Source organism: Manihot esculenta, chromosome 13 (genome assembly GCF_001659605.2).
Source record: "Manihot esculenta cultivar AM560-2 chromosome 13, M.esculenta_v8, whole genome shotgun sequence".
NCBI classification, from domain to species: domain Eukaryota; kingdom Viridiplantae; phylum Streptophyta; class Magnoliopsida; order Malpighiales; family Euphorbiaceae; genus Manihot; species Manihot esculenta.
The window spans coordinates 33171808-33191843 of record NC_035173.2 but is presented as its reverse complement, the minus strand read 5'-3'; the positions used below and the strand labels follow the sequence as shown (position 1 = coordinate 33191843).

Sequence of the window (20036 nt, the reverse complement as noted above, 5' to 3'; positions counted from 1 at the left end):
TGCTCTGTCTTTGTAAAGTGTATGTATGTCTATGGATGTTGCATTTATCACTGCTCTTGGATTTTACAATCTGTAAACTCAGTTGTTGGTTCTTAGAATTGTGTTTTCTGAACATGCACTTACAAATTCAGTTGGTTGTTTCTGTATAGACTTTCAGTGCCAGCATATTTTGCAGAATATCTATCTTCCATCTGATTTTGAACTGAGCCTTTAAATTTTCAGGACATCGTGGAATGGGAAACAGGATGTTCTAATGACAGGTTCTTTCTTTCTCTGGTGTCTTCTTACTTAGTTTGGCTATTTGTCTTATGATTGAGGAAATAAATTTCCTTCTCAAATAATTTCCTTTTTTACTTGTGACAAAACCATCTAGAAGGAAGCTAAGAAGTTATTGATGAAGTGAGATTTGATTGTTCGTTAACAGTTACTGATGAAGAAGGTATGCGACATGTAACCCAAAAGATGGACACTAAGGCTGTTATTCTATTATGAATGTGATGATGACAATCAAAATTTCAACAATTTGAATTCCTCAAGGTTTCTTTTGTGGGTTTCATTAGACAGTAGATCTGCAATTTGTCTAGGGTTCTTTTAATTTCTCAAATAAACAACTTGGGCTCTATTTATAAATGGGTTTGCAAGGCTGTTAAGGTTAAAACCTCTTTGACAGATTTGTTTTTATCATAGGAAATAGCAAATTGCCATGGGAAGGAGAGTGTAACATTTTTATCATGTAATACAAGTCCATTGACTGAATAAGAATTTTAGCCATTGCTCTCCAATTCCTCATTTAAAGATGCCTATGTTATGAAAACATTAAAAATCATGTAATCTACTATAAACATATGTTAATTCTGTTGCTGAGAAGTTCTTGGTATAGCTATTGCGTTCCTGTTAGTTTTAGGACAAAGAAGCGAGTAGAAATTTTTAACATTACAGATATTTAAACAAATACAAAAAGCTGCTATTCACGTGTTAAAATACTGTGGCAACGGTAACTTTTTCATACTTAGCTACTACACTTTCTCCTAAACAACACTTAGGCCATACTTGACCATGCTATGCTAAGATTACAAGCAAAGCAAAGATAATAAACCAAAAAGGACATAATTTTCTGATACTTGCAACAGCAAAAATGTCACTACCATCTTCACTTCTTGAAATTTTTGTTAGAAACACCAAGACTCCTCAATATTTCAAATATGACTTTAGACAATCCTTTGGCTAAGAGATCAGCAATTTGAACTTCAGAATCACAATGAATGAGCTTCACTTCTTCTTCTTTTTCTGCTTCTCTAATAAAATGAAATTTGATCTTGATATGTTTGGTTCTACCATGGAAAAATGGGTTTTTTGCCATTGTTATAGCTGACTGATTATCATAGAAGATCACAGTAACTTCTCATTGTTCCTGCTTCAAATCTTTCATAATCTTTCTAAGCCAAATAGCCTCATTCACAGCAGCAGCAGCAACAAAATTGTATTATGCTTCTGCTGTAGACTGAGCTACCAATCTTGCTTTCTTGAACTCTAGCTAACAGCTCTTGAACCAATAGAAAATATGAATCCTACTCTTCATGTCATCAATTGAGCCTCCCCAATCACTATCCATATACCCAATAAGCTTCACTTTTTGACCAGTCTTGAACAAAATGCCCAAATTACTGGTTCCCTTCCCATACCTGAGTACCCTTTTTGCAGCCTTGAAGTGCCTTTGGCTAGGATTATGCATGAACCTAGATAATAGGCTGGTTACAAACGTAATATTAGGTCTTAAGGCTGTTAAATACAATAGACATCCAATTACACTTCTGTAAATTCTTGAATATATTTTTCTCTGAATCATCTTCTTTGCTCATTTTCTCATTTTGGGCCAAAGGAGTGTTGATACTGCTGCAATTTTCCATCCCAAACTTCTTAAGCACATCATTTGCATATTTTTCTTGACAAATGAAGGTTCTATGACTTGTTTGATGAACCTCTAAACCAAGGAAGAAGGTCATTTCTCCAAGATCAGTCATCTCAAATAGACTGCATTTCCTTCTTGAATTGTTGTACCAACTCATTGCTGCTTCCTATGATCAAAACGTCATCCACATATAAGGAAGTAATTAACAAATCTTCATTCTCAGCTTTAACATACAATGTAGCTTCACTGGGACTTCTTGCAAAACTCAATTTCAACAAATGATTATCCATTTTGTTGTACCAAGCTCTAGGGGCCTGTTTCAGTCCATATAAAGCTTTCTTGAGTAAGAAAACTTTATCTTCTTGTCCCTTATTTATGAAACCAGGTAGTTGCTCCATAAAAATCTCCTCTTTGTAGATAACCATTTAGAAATATAGACTTCACATCAAGCTGATAAATCTTCCAACGGTTTTGAGCAGCCAAGGCAATGAGAAGCCTTATTGTATCATACTTTGCTACTGAAGCAAAGGTATATGTGTAATCCACTCCAAACTGTTGTGAATAGCCTTTCACAACTAATCTTGCTTTGTGCTTGTTTATAGAATCATCTCAGCTGAGTTTGATTCTATAAATCCACTTTAGACCAATTACTTTCTTATTTCTTGGTCTGTCAACCAAGTTTCAAGTTTCATTTTTATTTATCATTTTCAGCTCCTTTTGCATTGCATTCATTCAATTTGGAGATTGCATTGCCTCTTCTAGACTTGTTGGCTCCAACAAGGTCTCATTAGACCTCTCATAAATTTCTTCTAGAGGGCTGGTACCTCTGACTGCAAAATCTGAATTTGTGTCACTTCTAGAATCTACATCTTCTTATTCATGAGCTAGTTCTTGATTGAGAGAATCAACTCTCTGAATTTGATTATTGTTTATAGGTTTCACTTGTGCCTTTTCTCAATCCCAGTAAGCTTCTTCATCCACTTTCAGATCTCTGCAAACCATTACACTCTTTGTCTCCATGTTGAACACCCTATTGCTGTTATAGCCTAGAAAAATCACAATCTGAGACTTGTAATCCAACTTATCTCTTTTCACAGCTGGAATATGAGCATAACATATGCTCCCAAAGACTTTTAGATGGTCAATGCAAGGTTTAACTCCAAACCAAACTTCAAAAAGAGTTTGTTCTTTTAAAGTCTTCGTTGGTAGTCTATTCAAGAGATAGACTAATGTATTTACTGCCTCAACCCATAATTTTTTCTCAAACATCAAGGATCTAGCTATCTCCATAACGATCCTGTTCTTTCTCTCACTGACTCCATTCTGCTGTGGAGTGTAACTAGTTGTAAACTGATGCTGAATTCTTGCCTTTTTCACAATGCTTATTGAAATTCTTGTTAGCATACTCAGTTCCATTATCAGTTCTGAGTATTTTGATTTTTGAGTTGCATTAATTCTCAGCTGTAGCTTTGAATTGAAACATCCCTAGCACTTCTGATTTTTGTTGCAAGAAATACACCCAATAGAACCTGGAGAAATCATCAATGAAAAGGACAAAATACTTGCTCCCATTGAGTGAAGGAGAACTCATGGGACCACAAACATCACTGTGAACAAGCTGCAACTTCTCTACTGCCCTCCATAATTGATTAATAGGAAAAAGAATTCTGGTTTGCTTTCCAAATTGAGGCATATCACACACTTTAGTTGTGGAAAATACAACAAGCATGTTTTGAACTAAACACTTATCATATATGAGTTTAAGTGCATGAAAGTTGAAGTGTCCAAGTCTTTTGTGCCAAAGTGCAGACTCATCAACAGAACTAGAAAATGCATGTGTATTTGACTTATTCCTCCTTAAGGAAAAGCTTTTATCTTTTTTTTTTACTTGCATCAAATCATTTCCAGCAGGATCCATGCTTGTGCATGTCATGTTTTTGAACAACAAGAGATATTATTTCTCAAGCATCTGACTAACACTCAATAAATTTTGGTCTATCGCAGGTACATATAAGACCTCAGAAATTAGTTTTGTACCTGTTGGAGTTTCAACTGAGATTTTACCTTTGCCCTTGACTTCCAAAAATTCTCCACTTCCTATCTTTACTCTGAAATTATAGAACTTGACAAGCTTCTTGAACATGGCAATCTTAGATGTCATATGATGAGTGCAGTCACTATCAATGAGCCATGAATCACTTCTAGTTCCAGCTGCATAACAAGTTGCAACAAAGAGCTTTGCCTCATCTTGCTCTTGACTTTCTACAGTTTGAGCTTGATGTTCTACTTGACTTGGCTTTGACTTGCAAACTTTTTCAATATGTCCAAATTTTTTACAAGACCTGCATTGAATATCAGGTTTGTACCAGCAAAATTTCTCCAAATGATTAGTTTGTGTTGAATCCCACATCGGTTGTGGAAAAGGGTAATGTGCTCCTTATATGGGCCATAGACACTTCTCCCCTTGAGCTAGCTTTTGGGATGAGCTAGGCCTGTTCAAATTTAACAGAGCCTCCCATCTGATATTAGGCCTCCTATAAATATGTCGCACCAGTAAAATGGTGTTGTCACCTTCTTTCTTGTTCCTTCTATCATTAAACTTTTTCTCTTTTGAGTTGAACTGAACTTTCTCTTTGTTTTTCATGACAAGAGCAGCCTCAGTGTTGTCTTCCTGCCTCAAATTCCTTCTTTGTTTTGTTGCTTGCAGTGCATTAACAAGATCTGCTAGTGAAATTTGTGAAAGATCCTTTGAGTCTTCAAGAGAGGAAATTTTGGCTTTAAACCTATCAAGAAGACTCACAAGAACCTTCTTACAACTCTCTTTTCTGGAAGTTCTTCACCAAGGACCCTAATCTGGTTCACAACCTTCAAAACTTTGTTAGAGAATTCCTTCACATTCTTTGTTTTTTACATCTTTAAAGCCTTAAACTCTTTTCTTTGGTTCAAGACGTGTATTTGTCTTGTTTTTTCACTCCCTTGGAACTCCTTCTTAAGTCTGTCCCGAGCTTCTTTTCCTGTTTCATACGCTATAATGCATGTGAATGTTGACTTAAACACCGAGTGTATATAAGAGAGTGCTTTGAGTTTCTTTGCTACTTCTTCAGCATGGTGCTTTATTTGTGTGTTTGTGGGATTAGCCCTCAATGGAGGAGGATCAACTCCTGTTTCTACTGCTTCCCATAAACCTAATCCTTTCAACGAGGCTTTCATTCTCACAGCCCAAAGTTGATAGTTGTCACCATTGAAGACTGGTGGTGAAAGTGCTTTAGCATTGCTTGAAGCCATTTTCTGTTGAAAAAGGTCTTTTGGTGGGGTTTTCTCATTTGTTTTCTCTCAATTCCACCGTCTCTCTAAGAACAAGAGTGCTCTGATACCATTTGTTAGTTTTAGGACAAAGAAGTGAAGAGAAAAATCCATTTCATTGCTTTAATATTACATATATTTAAGTAAATACAAAAAGCTGCTATGCACGTGTTAAAATACTGTAGCAGCAGTAACTTTTCCATACTTAGTACACTTTCACCTAAACAACATTTAGGCCATACTTGACCATGCTTTGCTAAGATTACAAGTAAAGCAAAGATAATAAACCAAAAAGGACATAATTTTCTGATACTTGCAACAGCAAAAATGTCACTTGCCATCTTCAGTTCCATAGACTTGGCCGTAAGTATCAAACAAAAGCATGCATAACTATTGACCTTCTGTATTGAAGCGTTAAATTTTCATGCCCCTATTCAAGTATCCTTGGTTGATATGCCTCACTTTAGTTTGCTTGGCCATGTCAAATGTGAATTTTGATGCTTACATTCTCTAGAATTTGGGAACTTGTTAAGCTTCTATATTATAGGTGACTGAGCTTTGTCATTTTTTTTTCTTACCTTTGTTTTATTAGGTTTGCCGATGATGACTATATATTGTCTCATTTTTCTTTCTCTTTTTCTATTCTTCCTTTCTTCCTTTTTAAAATGAAAAATCCAGCACTTCTAGGTTGAATATTCACGAGTAGGGTCCTCTTACAATGGTGATGTAAAGGAGGAATCTCAATTTTCAGATGGTGATTATAATGAAGAAGATGATGAGATGTTAATAGTGATGATAGCAATGATGAAGGAATGATAAGGTAGCAAAAGAATTTGGAGTGAAAAGTTATCGGTCGCTTGTTTATATGGATAAAAGGCAAAAGAGGAAGAGAAAAGGCAAAAGGAAATGATCAAAGGAGACCCTGCAATTGTAAGTTTGGCAACAGTATCTTTTCCATTTCCCCCATGTTGATAGTATAAGGATTACATTTGCCATGTAAATGTTCAGAGGAAGCTGAGTCACAAGGAAAGAAGGAGAGCTTCTCAGATAAAAAAGGAAAGAGAGAGAGAGAGAGAGAAGCTTCTCGGATAACAGGAACTCGAAGGGTCCATTGTGATTCTTGTTGTAGCAGTGTGATTTTTCTAGAAGACTTGAAGATCACATTTTGTTTTTTGTACTCTTAAAATCTGCTGTCAATATTTTGTTAGGTAGAATTGTATATCTCTCCTTGATTTAAGTAGATTTGATTAAAAAGAAAAGCTTACTTGTAGCAGTAGATTTTGGCCATACTGTTAGTACTCCTTTTGTTGCAATATAAGCAGCCTACCTTAGTGAAAAATATGCATCTTCCTTTTTTTTATATGTTGTGATCTAGAGAGCCTCTATATTTGTGAGTTTGTTGTGAGAGTAATATTCTAACAAATGGTATCAGAGCTTCAATCTTAAGGGGCCTGTGCCTATCCTTGTGAGCATATCTTTGTGAGCTTTTTAAGAGAGATTTGAGAGTTATTTCACCAGAAATTTGTGAGTTCATCAACCATATGTCTTTTAGCAACGTTTCATTTCCTGTTCCACCTATTTTTTCAAGTGAGAACTTTGATTTTTGGGCTGTAAAACTGACAACATTTTTTGGAGCTCATGACTTGTGGGATGTGGTAGAATGATGAATGTGCCAAGAAATAGAAGGGTTTAACTTTCATTTATCAAGTAGTTTCAGATTCAATCTTTCCCAGAATAATTGGTGCCCAAACAGCCAAGGAAAAAAGCTAAAAGAAGAGTTTCAAGGTAGTGAGAGCAGTGATATTACTCACCCTTAAAAGGGAATTTGAGATGCTCAAAATGAAGATGGTGAGTCGGTTAAAAGCTACTCTGCTAAATTGATGAAGATTGTGAATCAAATGAGGTGAATCAAATGAGGCTTATTGGAGAAGATTTTTCATATCAAAAGGTTGTAGAGAAGATTATGATTTCTTTGCTAGATAAGTTTGAAGGTAAAATTTCTGCAATTGAGGAGTCTTGTGATTTGAAGAAACTCACAATTGCAGAGTTAATTAGCAAACTTCAAGCTCAAGAGCAACGAACTTCAATAAGAAATGAAGAAGTTGCTGAAGGTGCATTCCAAGCTTTCCAAGCCAACCACAAAGGAAAGGCCTCATCAAGCACAAAGCAGAATTGATCAAGCATAATTTAGCCACATTTTTATTATCTTTATTACTATTTAATTAGACATTTTTCTAGTTTAATTTATATTTTTATGATATTTTTGCAGAAAATGAAGAAAATGGAAACTTGAAGAAAAATTGCAGAAAAAGCTGAAAAATCGATTTGGCCGAAGTGATTTGGCCAAATCACTTGCAGAAAACTGAAGCAGATTTCTGGAAGCAACTCACAGAGACAATCTGGGCAAGCGATTTGCCCAAATCAACTGCCCAAATCAAACAAACGCCAAAAAAACCCAGCAACGCGGGAAGAGAAAGAATTTTAGAATTCTAAAAATACAAGAGTACTATCCTACTTCAAACATCACAAGACCAATCCTATGACATCTCCAAGAGCCACTCTAAAGGAAGACTTTCTCCAAAAAAGTTTTATTCATGATTAAATACAAATGCAAAGAAAGAATAAAAGACTACAAAAGACTACAAAAGACCAAGTCAAATCCTAATTGGATTAGGACTCCTCACCTATAAAAAGGGACAGCAACCAACCAGCAAAATATCTTCAGAATTTCTCCAGAATTTCGGCAGCTCTCTCTATGCTCTTTTCTTCTTTCTTTTTGTGTATTTTTGTCCACCATGAGTAGCTAAACATCTTCTTTTCTAGTTGAAGTTGGAAAATTTCAGTTTTGCTATGAATTGGGAGATTTAAAACTCTATTGTTAAACTTTTATTCTTTAATATTTATGCAACTTGTTTTTTATGTCTATTATTGCCTCGCTATTAGAATCAATTAAGGTCTGTTGCTTTTAATTGCATGAGTGATATATTGTTAGTTTAAATAATTTGGGTCCGTAATTGCTTAGATTATTTGAACACAAATACAATTGGTTGTATGATCTAAACTTGACCACGTGGTTGGCAAGGTTAGAATTAGATTTCTCTAAGTCTTAATATAGTTAACAGTTGAAAAGTAAAAAACCCCAAGGACGTTCCTTGGCAACTTGTTAACTAGTGTTTGATTAGCGAACGTTTCCTAATCGAACTAAAACTAAGGAGGAATTTGGTTGTGAGAAGCGTCTTCCACAACCTAAACTAATTTATTGAAATAAATAGGAGTATCAAAGAATCAATGATCAATTCTAAAAACTGAAATAGATCCATACTTCAACTAGATTCATTCTCCCATTGAAATTCTCATCTTTTTAATTATTGCTATCTTTTACTCAGTTTTAATTCTAGTCTACTATCATCTAAAACAAATCCCCTTTATTTTATTTTACTTTTTGCCCAAGTCATAATTAGGAGAGTCTTTAGTGTCAAATCCCTATGGTTCGACCCTATTGCCACTATCTACAAGTTATATATTGATTGATAATAGGTTTATTTTTGACGGTTTCGACAACCGCTATCAAGAATGAAGCAAAAAGTAGAGATGGTAATGGAAGAAAAAATCTCCACATTGTGGTACTTGTGGGAAGACAAATCACTCTGAATATAGATGTTGGAAAAGGTTCAATGCAATTTTTGCAAGAAGCAAAGTCACATTGAAAGATTTTGCAAGGCAAAGCAAAATCAATCTCAGTAACAATATGCTTAATAAGCCAACTTCAGTGAAGATTAAGAGTTTTTATTTGTTGTATTCCAAGTGTGTGAGTCACAAAAGAAATATGTTTGGAATATTGATAGTGGTTGTACAAATCATATGGCCAATGATGCAAGTTTCTTCAACTCTTTGGATAGATCTATCAAGACTAAGGTGAGAATGGGAAATGAGAAAATTGTTCAAGCTGAGGGCAAAGGTTCAATTTCACTTAAAACTAAGAAAGGTACCAAGCCCATTTCTGATGTGTTGTTTATTCCAAAGCTTGATCAAAATCTTCTTAATGTTGTTCAAATGATTAAGAAGGGAACTGTGGTATTTAAAAGGGATTTGTGTTCCATTTATGACTCACATGATTGCTGAAGCAAGATTGGAAAACAATAGTTTTGTTTTGAACTTAGGGGATATATTTAATGTTGAAGGTGATAGATGTGAAAAAGAAAGTCATATTGCTGGTGTTGAAATTGAAGAAGAGCAATGCAAAGTAGCTGTTTCAGATGCTAATTTTGATGTTAAAGTCTCATACTTAGTTGGTTGCTGTAATGAAACTAAGGAAGAGCTTCAAAAGGTTAAATCAATTGAAAACTTTTCAAATGATAAGGTTGGAAGAGTGGTTGCTACATCAAGAGTCATTAGGTTCAAGGAGATTTTAGCTAAGCAAGCTTTAATATCACATACTTTCGGCAATAAATCTTTTATCTCAGTTGCAGGAAGTTGTGTTAAGCATGGGAAAACCAAGAAAGCTGATGTGAAGTTTATTTAAATGGAACATCTGAGGATTATTGTCTGATGCTAGTTCCTGCAAAAATAGATAATGTGAATTTAAGTTTAAAGAGCTGAATGTAAAGTTTAGAGTCTTCAAAAAGAATCTCAAGGAGTGTTGCATAGGTGTGACTTTTCTAGAAGACTTAGAAGATCATATTTCGTCTTTTGTACTCTTAAAATCTGCTGTCAATATTTTGTTAGATAGAATTGTATATTTCTCCTTGATTTAATGAGATTTGATTTGTTGAATCCCACATCGGTTGTGGAAAGGGTAATGTGCCAAAAGTTAGGTGTGGCCCACATTTAACATGGTATCAGAGCCTCCATCCGATGTTGGGCGCCCCATAAATGTGCCACGCACTAGTAAAAAATTCTGGGCGTGAGAGGTGGCCCAAATTTAACATGATTAAAAAGAAAAGCTTACTTGTAGATGCGGCAATATAAGCAGCCCAAATTAATGAAAAATATGCATCTTCCTCTTTTTTTATGTGCTGTGATTGCCTCTGCATTTGTGAGTTTGCTGTGAGAGTAATTCCAACAATCCTTACTGTTAGAAAGACTGGTTTCCTTTCTCCAAAATTCAAAGCAACTAGTTAGAAAATGATAAATAAGTGCATCTTATTATGTTTATAACATTGATGCTTGATTTTTTCTGCGTAGGGAACCTAGGAGAAGTCCAATGTGCTTGAGGAGGGCATTCTGATGAAACTCATCGTAGCAAGTCAAGGACTCCTAAAATAGAATATATCACTGAATTTCGGGGCACCAGTGATGGGAACAAACCAAAGATTGGAGGATATTCCCATATCCCTTGATAAGGAGAAGAATACTAAAAGCAGCAGTAAGGTATGTGATAATATCTGCAGATGTTAATTCTGTTCACACGTACTCACATAATTTATAAGTTTATGATACTTGAAGCAGCAGCCAGGTCTGAGGAGAGAGAAAAAAACTCCTCATAAGAGACTCAAAAGGATCATGAGTAAACAGCTAAATAAGCAATGTGTGATCCAAAATACACACTTCTATAGTTTGTTCAACAAGTCATCCAAGTTTGGATGTTAGTACAAATATAATTTGTAAATTTGCATAATGACCTGCCATGGGGAGAAAATTGTGTTAGGAAGAGGAAGTGGGTGGATCTGCTTTGTTCCCTTTATTACTGTGCAGTTAAAAAAGATACTGCTGCAGAAATTGTGAAGAAACAAGAACAGGCTAAGTCGTTTGCAGTAGGAGCTGTAGCCCAGGGCTTTATTTTGTTCTGTGCTAGCAATAACAAATGGCATACACATGTTTTTGTGATAGAATCAATTAGTGGGTTTGTGTTATTTCATAAGATCAACAAGCTTTCTGCTAGTTTTTCAAAAAAAAAAATCTCTGAATATACATGCATGCATATATGTGTTGGTTTAGTTTGGAATTTTTCAAGCTGGGTTTGGCTAATTGCAGATTTAGAATTTTTTTTTTCATGACATGCAAATTTAGTTGCATAAGGCCCATTGGGCAAGTTTACATCATCAAAATCAGGCTTTAAGCCATGAACAGAAAAATATAAGGCCATCTGACAGTCATCTGGAGCCCCAAATCAACAACAGAATAGAGATGGCTGATGATCAACTTTTAAATTGGAAAAAAGCCGAAGGGAGAAGTATTGTTATTAATTAGAAGCTTGGACCACACTCTACTCTGAAGAAAGCCAACAGTCGTTCAATCATCTTGTAAAAGAGGCAATGACCCATGAATTAATTATTATGAAACTTGCAGTACCTAATAAACTTTCTTTTTTTTTTTTTTATTTAGTTTCCAGATATGATTACTTTAAAAATCCTACTTGTTCTCTCTCAGAACTTTAAAATGAATCAAAAGTAATATAGAAGAATCCAAGTTGCTTTAGCCTTTAGAAGCTTTCCTCTTCTTCTTCTTCTTCTTCTAAAGTAAAAGGCCATAAAACAAACTTCTTTTATTTATATTCCTATCCTCATCCATCAACCTCATACTTTCTTCTTACCCATATGAAAGAGATCGATCCATTCATCCCTATTGCCTATCTACCCATCTCATACCTTTATCAGTTGCCTATACAGATTGGATAAAATTAAAAAATGAAAAATAAAAAGTGACCACCACACGAGGGGACAGTTTTCCACTATCAACTTTTACTTTTGATCTTTGCTACAATATTATTGCATATCAATGATCGATCATCCCTTGCACGTGTCACCAGAAGCTTCATGCTGCAGCATCTTCATCTTAATGGCTATGGTGCTCTCATAGGCCAAGCATTCAAGCTTTATTAATTCCTGCTGGTCAAGTATGGAATTTAATAGAATTTTATAAAGCAAATATACTTATAATTACTAGTCCTAAGTTAAATGATGAAAATGAATATTTTTGGGGTATACTTGATTCTATTTAGAATTTAAAATTGAGACTTTATACCCATCAATCAATTAATCCTTTTGAGAAACTAGTTAATTTAATATTGATTTGGTATTAAACAATTAAGAATTAATATCCCAATTAATTTATGACTATATTTAAATCCACTTGAACTAGGCTTTACCTACCCACCCATGATTCCTATAATGCATCGTATTTTTCCATTAAATCTTTCAAGTATCTATATAATTAAAAACTTTTATTCATTACTTGCCTTTCTAACGATTTTCTAATGAAATCTTCCTTTTATTCATGATGTTTTCTTTTTTTTTCAAACCTTTTATTCATAATGCAAACACTTATTCATCGAATGATTTTCATTATTCTTAACCGCTGGGTCTTTTCCCTTTCCCGGCTGGACTAGGGCCCATGATATTAAAGGTCAGCCCAAAGCTTGGAGCATTTGAAGAAAAGTCTGCCCACAACAATGGACTGGACATGAAGACCTCAGCCGACCTGGGCCACCTGCGAGCCCAGAATCCGCAATGTTAAAGCCAGCTCCGTGATGGGACCCGGTAGTGGGTAGCAGGCCCGGTCTTTTCACAGTCCTTCTTGCATGCGCCCTGGAGAGAATTAAATGGCCGCTTGACATAAGTAAGGGAAACTGACACCCCATACGTACGGAGTTGAACGACAAAGACAGACGTCTTTGTAGCAGAAAGGCCGTTAGACGCTACTGGCCAAAAAAGAAAAAAGGATAAAAGGAGAGGGACATCCTTCTCTTAAGATAGAGTTTACTCAACTATAGTAAACCCGATTTTCTCTGGATCTCATATCATCAATTATTATATAGATAAACTTCAAAAAAAAATTTTAAAAGAATTTGTATGCAAATAGGAGAATGGTAGCCTTTATAGGCAAAATATTTTCTCTAAATAAGTTGTACACTTCAATTTGTTTTTTCAATTTTAGCATTTGCTAATTTTTTTAGTATGGATCATCCAATTTTTAAAATTTGTTAATCTAATTAATTTAAATTCAAGTAGAACAATTTTAATAAGAAAAGTAAAATATTTTCTTTTAAATTTTTAAAGGCACTTATTAGAAATTGAAAGGTAGGTCACCTATATCGATAAGCCAGTTTTATGAATATTTTTTTATACGGTTCAATTAAAATTTTAGTCAATAAATTATCAATTTTATTTCAAATAAAGAATGCAAATTTAGTTCTGTAAAGCAATACTAATTTTTTACCTTTATTTCAATAAAGTGATTGTGTGTGACACTGCAACAAAAATCTTTAAATTTCAACATCACTTTTTAATGTAATGTAATAAATAAGTTTCACCAAAAATATGGACAATAAGTTCACATATTTGGACATCATATAATATACTAATAAATTATTGATTATTCCATATGTATGCGATCAATAATCAAACTAAAGGATAAATAATTGAAAGGTGATAACATATAAAAGACATGTCCTGCCCATATTAAAATACGTGTAAACCTCTACTTTGGATTCTATTAATTATAATAAATTAAGGCTCACTAGTTTGGTCGGACTAATAGAATGTCTAATTAAAAAGAGTCCGGCCTATTACTAATCTAACACCTTTTTTACTCGGAGCCCATGAGATACGACCTCTAATTCCATCCTCCATACAAAACTCTAAATGTGCGTGTTATGATAATCCTAATATAGTGTATATTAGAAAAATACATGATCTTAACTGGTTAAATATTAAATGAGCTAACTGCATATTATAAATGAACTGCCTGAAAAACCTGCTAAAAGTGAAATCGTCCCTTTTGAAGGAACATTTTGCAAATGTACAATGTACAAACATTGATATATATACCTCTACCATTCGTGCTTTTAAAAAAAAAAAAAAAAAACCTCTACCACTCTCGAAAAAGGGATGATTTTTTTTGTCTTTCTAAACTGCCATTTACTCATTTGCAATTCCAAAATCTTAGTCCCTTTGAAATATATCACTCAGCTTCATTATTATCCTCATCTACTACCTAAGTATTCCTGTAAAAACCCTAAAAGATTATCTTACACGTGTCTGAATGCTAATCACCCTGGATCATCACATTCATTAGAAGGGAACGATTATTATATGCTTATAATAATAGTGGAAAACAATGTGAGATTGGGGAAGGTAAAGCAAGCAATATCCACAAGAGGATTCATAGGAGCAAAATCCAACATCGTGTAATACCCGGCTAGACTCCAGCATCGGAATTTCAACCTTCTGACGGAATCTCCGTTGGAATCTGAAATCTGGAATCTCGGATGTCGGAACCTCTTAGAAGGGTAAAATAAGTTTTTTACAAAATGAATTTTATGGTTTTACTGTTGGTTTTTGTGCTAAAGATCTTTGAAAGAAATAAAAATGCTATGGAGGGGAAAAACCAGGTTCGGCCGCCGAACTTGGTGCTGTCGCGGGAGCTCTCCTTTCGGCCCCCGAAGGTGGTCTGGCCAGCCATCTATAAGAGGTCTCCAGTCCGAAAATGGGAGAGTTTCTCTCTCCATTTAACTCTCCATTTTCGGGCAAAGGTGAGTTCTTGACCTCCCATAGTTGATTTTGTTGTTTTTCCTACAAATCCTTCAAGATATTCATGAGTTTTCCCTCGTTTTTTGAAGATTTGAGCTTAAATCTGAGTTTTGAAACCTTGGAAACCTCCAGAGACCGTTTGGACTCATCTCCACGTTGGGGTTGCTGTCACTCCTAGATCTCCAAGAGGTAAGCCTAAATCCTTGCTTTTCTTATGTTTTAAATGAGTTTTAAGAAATGGTTAAGGGTTAGAAATGCATGAAATGATTAGATCTAAAGTTTTAGGGTTTGTGTTAGTTTTGTTGATGAATGCTTGTTCATGTGATGTTTACCATACTAGAGCATTTGATGAGGGCTCTAGTGTGGGTTTTATGTATACAGTTTATGATGCATGCACAGGTCAGGCCTTGGTTCGTGAAATGTTTAAGTTTTATGAAAATGTATGATCATGTATGAGATTTTTATCAAGTACACAAGATGTATAGTAGACTTGCTACGGGTTCCGGCGACCTTAAGTCGATCTGAATCCTATCGCCAGTAGCGGTTCGGATTTCAGGTCGTTATACATCGAATGGGCACCCACCATTTGTCCCAGGTTTGTATTTTAGTACCTATTTGGGACCATGCGGCACTTGATTTGACTACCTTCAAACCAAGCTAGCCTTGAGAATCATCTGATAATCTGTAATTTCAGACAATCTCGATTGTCAAGATTACCTAAAACTCCAACGAAGCCCTAGGCGATATACATTCGCAAGCCTTACAATAGCCACAAAAGAAAATAATTGGTCATGAAAACTCATGAACAAACTACTTATTTTATTTAAGGAGCAAAATTGTAACTATACATTCCAATCAATACAACCGTTACAATAGTCATCACATCGCTTGTAGATATGGGAATGATCTACAAGGAGTAGAGGCACAACTCGACAACACTTCAAGCCCACGATAGCCAGTTGGGCACAGCTCTCACTGGTGGCCAACTAGTCACTCCCCCCTAAAAAGTCTTAAGAATAAATAGAACTGTGATAGGAGAAGACATCAATATGTTTGAGGTGACACCCCCTTTAATAAATAAATAAAAAAGAATTACAAAAATTTGTCGCGGTCCTTTTGATACTACTATTTTATACATATTTTCTCCAATATTGCTTTTTAATATTACAATGTTGAAAAATTACATTTAGTACGCCAAAATTATAGGCCCTTGACACTCCCCAACTTAAACGGTTGACGTCCTCGTTGACTGAGCTCGTCCGGGGGTCTTTAACAACCTGCTTGGATGTTTGATCCTTTTCCTCACTTTGACTGGCTCCACAAGAATTGCTGCTATTTCTAGGCATAAAAATTATTTGCCCGAATACCAATATCGAAAGTCTTGTCCTTGCTGAATCATTTATCTTGTCGACTAATGAAACAACCCTTCCCAAACTGGCCTAAATAACTTTTGGACCCACTTTTCACTTGACTCAAAATGGTTAACCCAAGTTATTTAGTAGTTTCGTGCTAGCTATTATATTCAATTTTGATTTTCTATAATCTGACGATGTGGGACGGAAGCCGCAAGTAGGCAACTGACCGTTACACTCGATCCCACTAAATTTATGATGTTTTCGTCGCAACTGGATCGAATACAATTGCTAACCAGGACTGGACCCTTGGGTATTGTGGTTCGCTAGTACCTCGGGCGACTCCACCTCGTCTCACACGGGTAGCCCTTTCCTCGTAGGTCCACTAGCTCTGCATAATTTGTCTGACCCAGGGTGGCTCTGATACCAATTGAAACAACCCTTTCCAAACTAGCCCAAATAACTTTTGGACCCACTTTCCACTTAGTCTAAAATGGTTAACCCAAATTATTTAGTAGTTTCGTGCTAGCAATTATATTAAATTCTATTAAATTCTGATTTTCTATAATCTGACGATGTGGGACGGAAGCCGCAAGCAGGCAGCTGACCGTTACAACTAAGCTACTAAAAGTCTTCAATCTTTTGCAAATGTCACTTGAAGTTGGCGTTTCAGTCTTCTCCATGAACTTGTTTGTTGGTTGGTGTACTCCTATTCTCCTCTATGTCGACCACTGCTTCTGGGCTGCTGCACTAGTGACTTGCTTAACTCTATGTGGCTTTGACTTGTACTCATTTCCTCCTTCTAGTCCTTTACTAAACCATATGGTTATCATATCTGTCTATATAAGACTCACACTACACATAAGATATCAAGGCTATTAACCTATCACATATGCATCTGACACCTGTAGTAGCAAGGTTATGCTCAAAATAACTTATTACAACAAATTACACAAGAAATAAATGTTAACATTATACTGATGCTATAGTAATAGATTATTGATGGGTACTCCCCTTATTGGGACGTAGCATTTCACTGCCTCAATCTCAAGTCCCCTCTTCAATGTACATACTAGTATTCCTCTTGCTATCCTCCTCTTCTCCATCGTTTGGCTCCTTAGGTTGCTTTTCTACTCAACCACATAACTGAAATTAAACTTGATTCTAGTATCAAACATATTACCCCCTGTTTTCACTTTCTAGAAAGCTACACACTATACATTTCAAGATTAGTTAATGCAAATCTGTTGAGTTCATCACAAAAGAGGAACTTGATTTGCGACAACACAAGGACATACAAAATAATTAGTTTTGAAAATAACATATTACGAAACTTCACATACCATATCAGACTAACTTGAGAGGGTCTCCTCTCATAATTTGTTTCGCACTCAAGTGTATTACTTTAGAGCTCCATCTCCACCCGTCACCTTAGAAATAGTTTGTGTTGTCATCATCAGAATTTATCTCCTTCATTTTTTTAACATCCTGCAACACCTGATGGGGCCTTTCATGTAGATAACTTCACATTGTGCTAGACTGCACAACTATTGGGTTACTCGACTTCCATGCATTATTTCACTATTTTCTACCAAAACTTTCATTTAATACCTCAATATTATTATGGTAATGTCTATCACTTCTGTCTACTCCCCCACTTAACGCTTTAGCCCATTTGTTTTGGGCCGACTGTCTGTACAATATCGAGAGTTGTACTTCCCTTGATCTCCTTGTTAGTGTAACCCACTAACTCTTGGTCATTCCTTGCTCCACACTATATTCCTCCAGGTTTCAACATTCTTTAAAAAGGTTTTAAGCTCCATCATATATCTTAGATTTATTGTCAGCACTCCTCTACACTTTTTTGAGTCAACTACCACGTCGTCAGACTAAAATTGACTTTTTATTCTCTCTTCCCTATCTCATGGAAGTGAGTTGAACATCTTTGTCTATAGAATCTTCCCTTCCAACTTACCATCATAGTTTTAACATTGTTGATTCAACACACAAATGCTATTCTCAACCTGTCTATAAAACAATAATATATTTTCTTTTTATGACATCAAGAAATGAATTTATAAAGAAGAGGAAATCATTTAACTCCACCACCTCACAAGCACCCTAAAAAAATATATTTTATTTTATTTTTTTCTCTAAGTTCAAACATTGCCTACTTTATAGACATCCACATTGGAATTGACTAATAGCTCCCATTCATTTCAGCTTGGCCCACTTCATTGGCCTTCTCTTAGGAATTAGCTTATAATTCATGCCACTGATACTTGATCCTCCAGTTCACTTCTGGAGTAATGAACATAGTCTCCCTTCTATCACACTTAATTTCACTGCATAGCTCCTGCAAAATACACAGGAGGCCCCTACCTCGATTTATTTTCAATAAGTCTCTACCTCAATTTCCTCTCAGGAGGCCTCTGCCTCAATTTTAACATAGGAAGCCACTACCTCACTTTTAACACAGGAGGCTTCTGTCTCAATTTCATCTCAGGAGGCCTCTACCTCAATTTTAACAAGGAGGCCTCTGCCTCAATTTTAACACAGGAGGCCTCTGCCTCAGTTTTATCACAGGAGGCCACTGCCTCCATTCTTGAAGGTGTTGATCTTAGGACTCTTAGATGGCCTCAAGCTCTCTTGGCTTATCCTCACCCTTATCTTTATATTGCGAGGTCATTACTCTCTCTCCAAAGGTCACTAAAGGAGCGTGCGGCATTTGGTCATTACCCCTTCTTTAAAGACATATCAAATGGAGTGTGCAGAACTAGATCATTACTCTTTCTCCAATTAGTGTACACAGTGGAGCGTGCAACACCTCTAGTCAACATGGCCACCACAGCCAACATGCACACACCTTCTCAATTTTAACATAGGAAGCCACTGCCTCACTTTTAACACAAGAGGCCTCTGTCTCAATTTCATCTCAGGAGACCTCTACCTCAATTTTAACAAAGAGGCCTCTGCCTCAATTTTAACACAGGAGGCCTCTGCCTTAATTCTATCACAGGAGGCCTCTGCCTCAATTCTATCACAGGAGGTCACTGCCTCTATTCTTAAAGGTGTTGATCTTAGGACTCTTAGATGGTCTCAAGCTCTCTTGGCTCATCCTCACCCTTATCTTTATATCGTGAGGTCATTACTCTCTTTCCAAAGGTTACTAAAAGAGCGTGCAGCATCTAGTCATTACCCCTTCTTCAAAGACGTATCAAATGGAGTGTGCATAACTAGATCATTACGCTTTCTCCAATTAGTGCACACAATGGAGCATGTAGCACCTCTAGTCAACATGGCCACCACAGCCAACATGCACACACCTTCTCCTTAGCGCCATATCATGCTTTTCTCATCATTTTTTTTTTTCATATGATGAAAAGGACTGACTTCCTCTCTCATGTTAGCCTATTCGAGGTGGAACATTCACTGACCCAAGTACAAAGCTCATCAACCCATTTCTCTTGGGTAGTGGACACTCCAGTAGGATCTCATTCTATTATTCAAATTGCTCACTGATCGAAACTTTGCTCTGATACCAAATGTCTCGAGCCCGTATTTTTGTACCCATTTGGGATCATGCGACACTTGATTTGAATACCTTCAAATCAAGCCAGCCTTAAGAATCACCAGATAATCTGTGATTTCAGACAATCTCGATAGTCAAGATTACCTAAGACTCCAATTTAGCTCCAGGCGATATACATTCGCAAGCTTCACAACAGCCACAAGAGAAAATAATTGGTCATGAAAACTCATGAATAAACTACTTATTTTATTCAAGAGGCAAAATCATAATTATACATTCCAATCAATACAACCGTTATAATAGTCCTCACATCACTTGTAGATAGAGGAAATGATCTACAAGGAGTAGAGGCACAACTTGACAACACTTCAAGCCAACGATGGCCAGCTGGGCACAACTCTCACTGGTGGCCAACTAGTCACTCCCCTTAAAGAGCCTTAAGAACAAATAGAAATGTAGTAGGATGAAAC

General features: G+C 35.9%; 1 long non-coding RNA gene across 3 annotated transcripts; it reads left to right on the top strand.

Annotated features, from left to right (window-relative positions):
* Positions 1–118: 118 nt before the first annotated feature.
* On the top strand, positions 119–11067 carry LOC110630110. 3 transcript variants are annotated; one of them, XR_006348268.1, is made up of 3 exons: positions 119–260; positions 374–439; positions 10397–11067. It is a non-coding gene; the product is annotated as an uncharacterized LOC110630110 (long non-coding RNA). The 3 variants fall into 3 exon arrangements; XR_002490347.2 differs by lacking the exon at positions 10397–11067 and adding an exon at positions 5891–6871; XR_006348267.1 differs by lacking the exon at positions 374–439 and having other exon boundaries at positions 131–260.
* The last annotated feature ends 8969 nt before the right edge of the window (positions 11068–20036 follow it).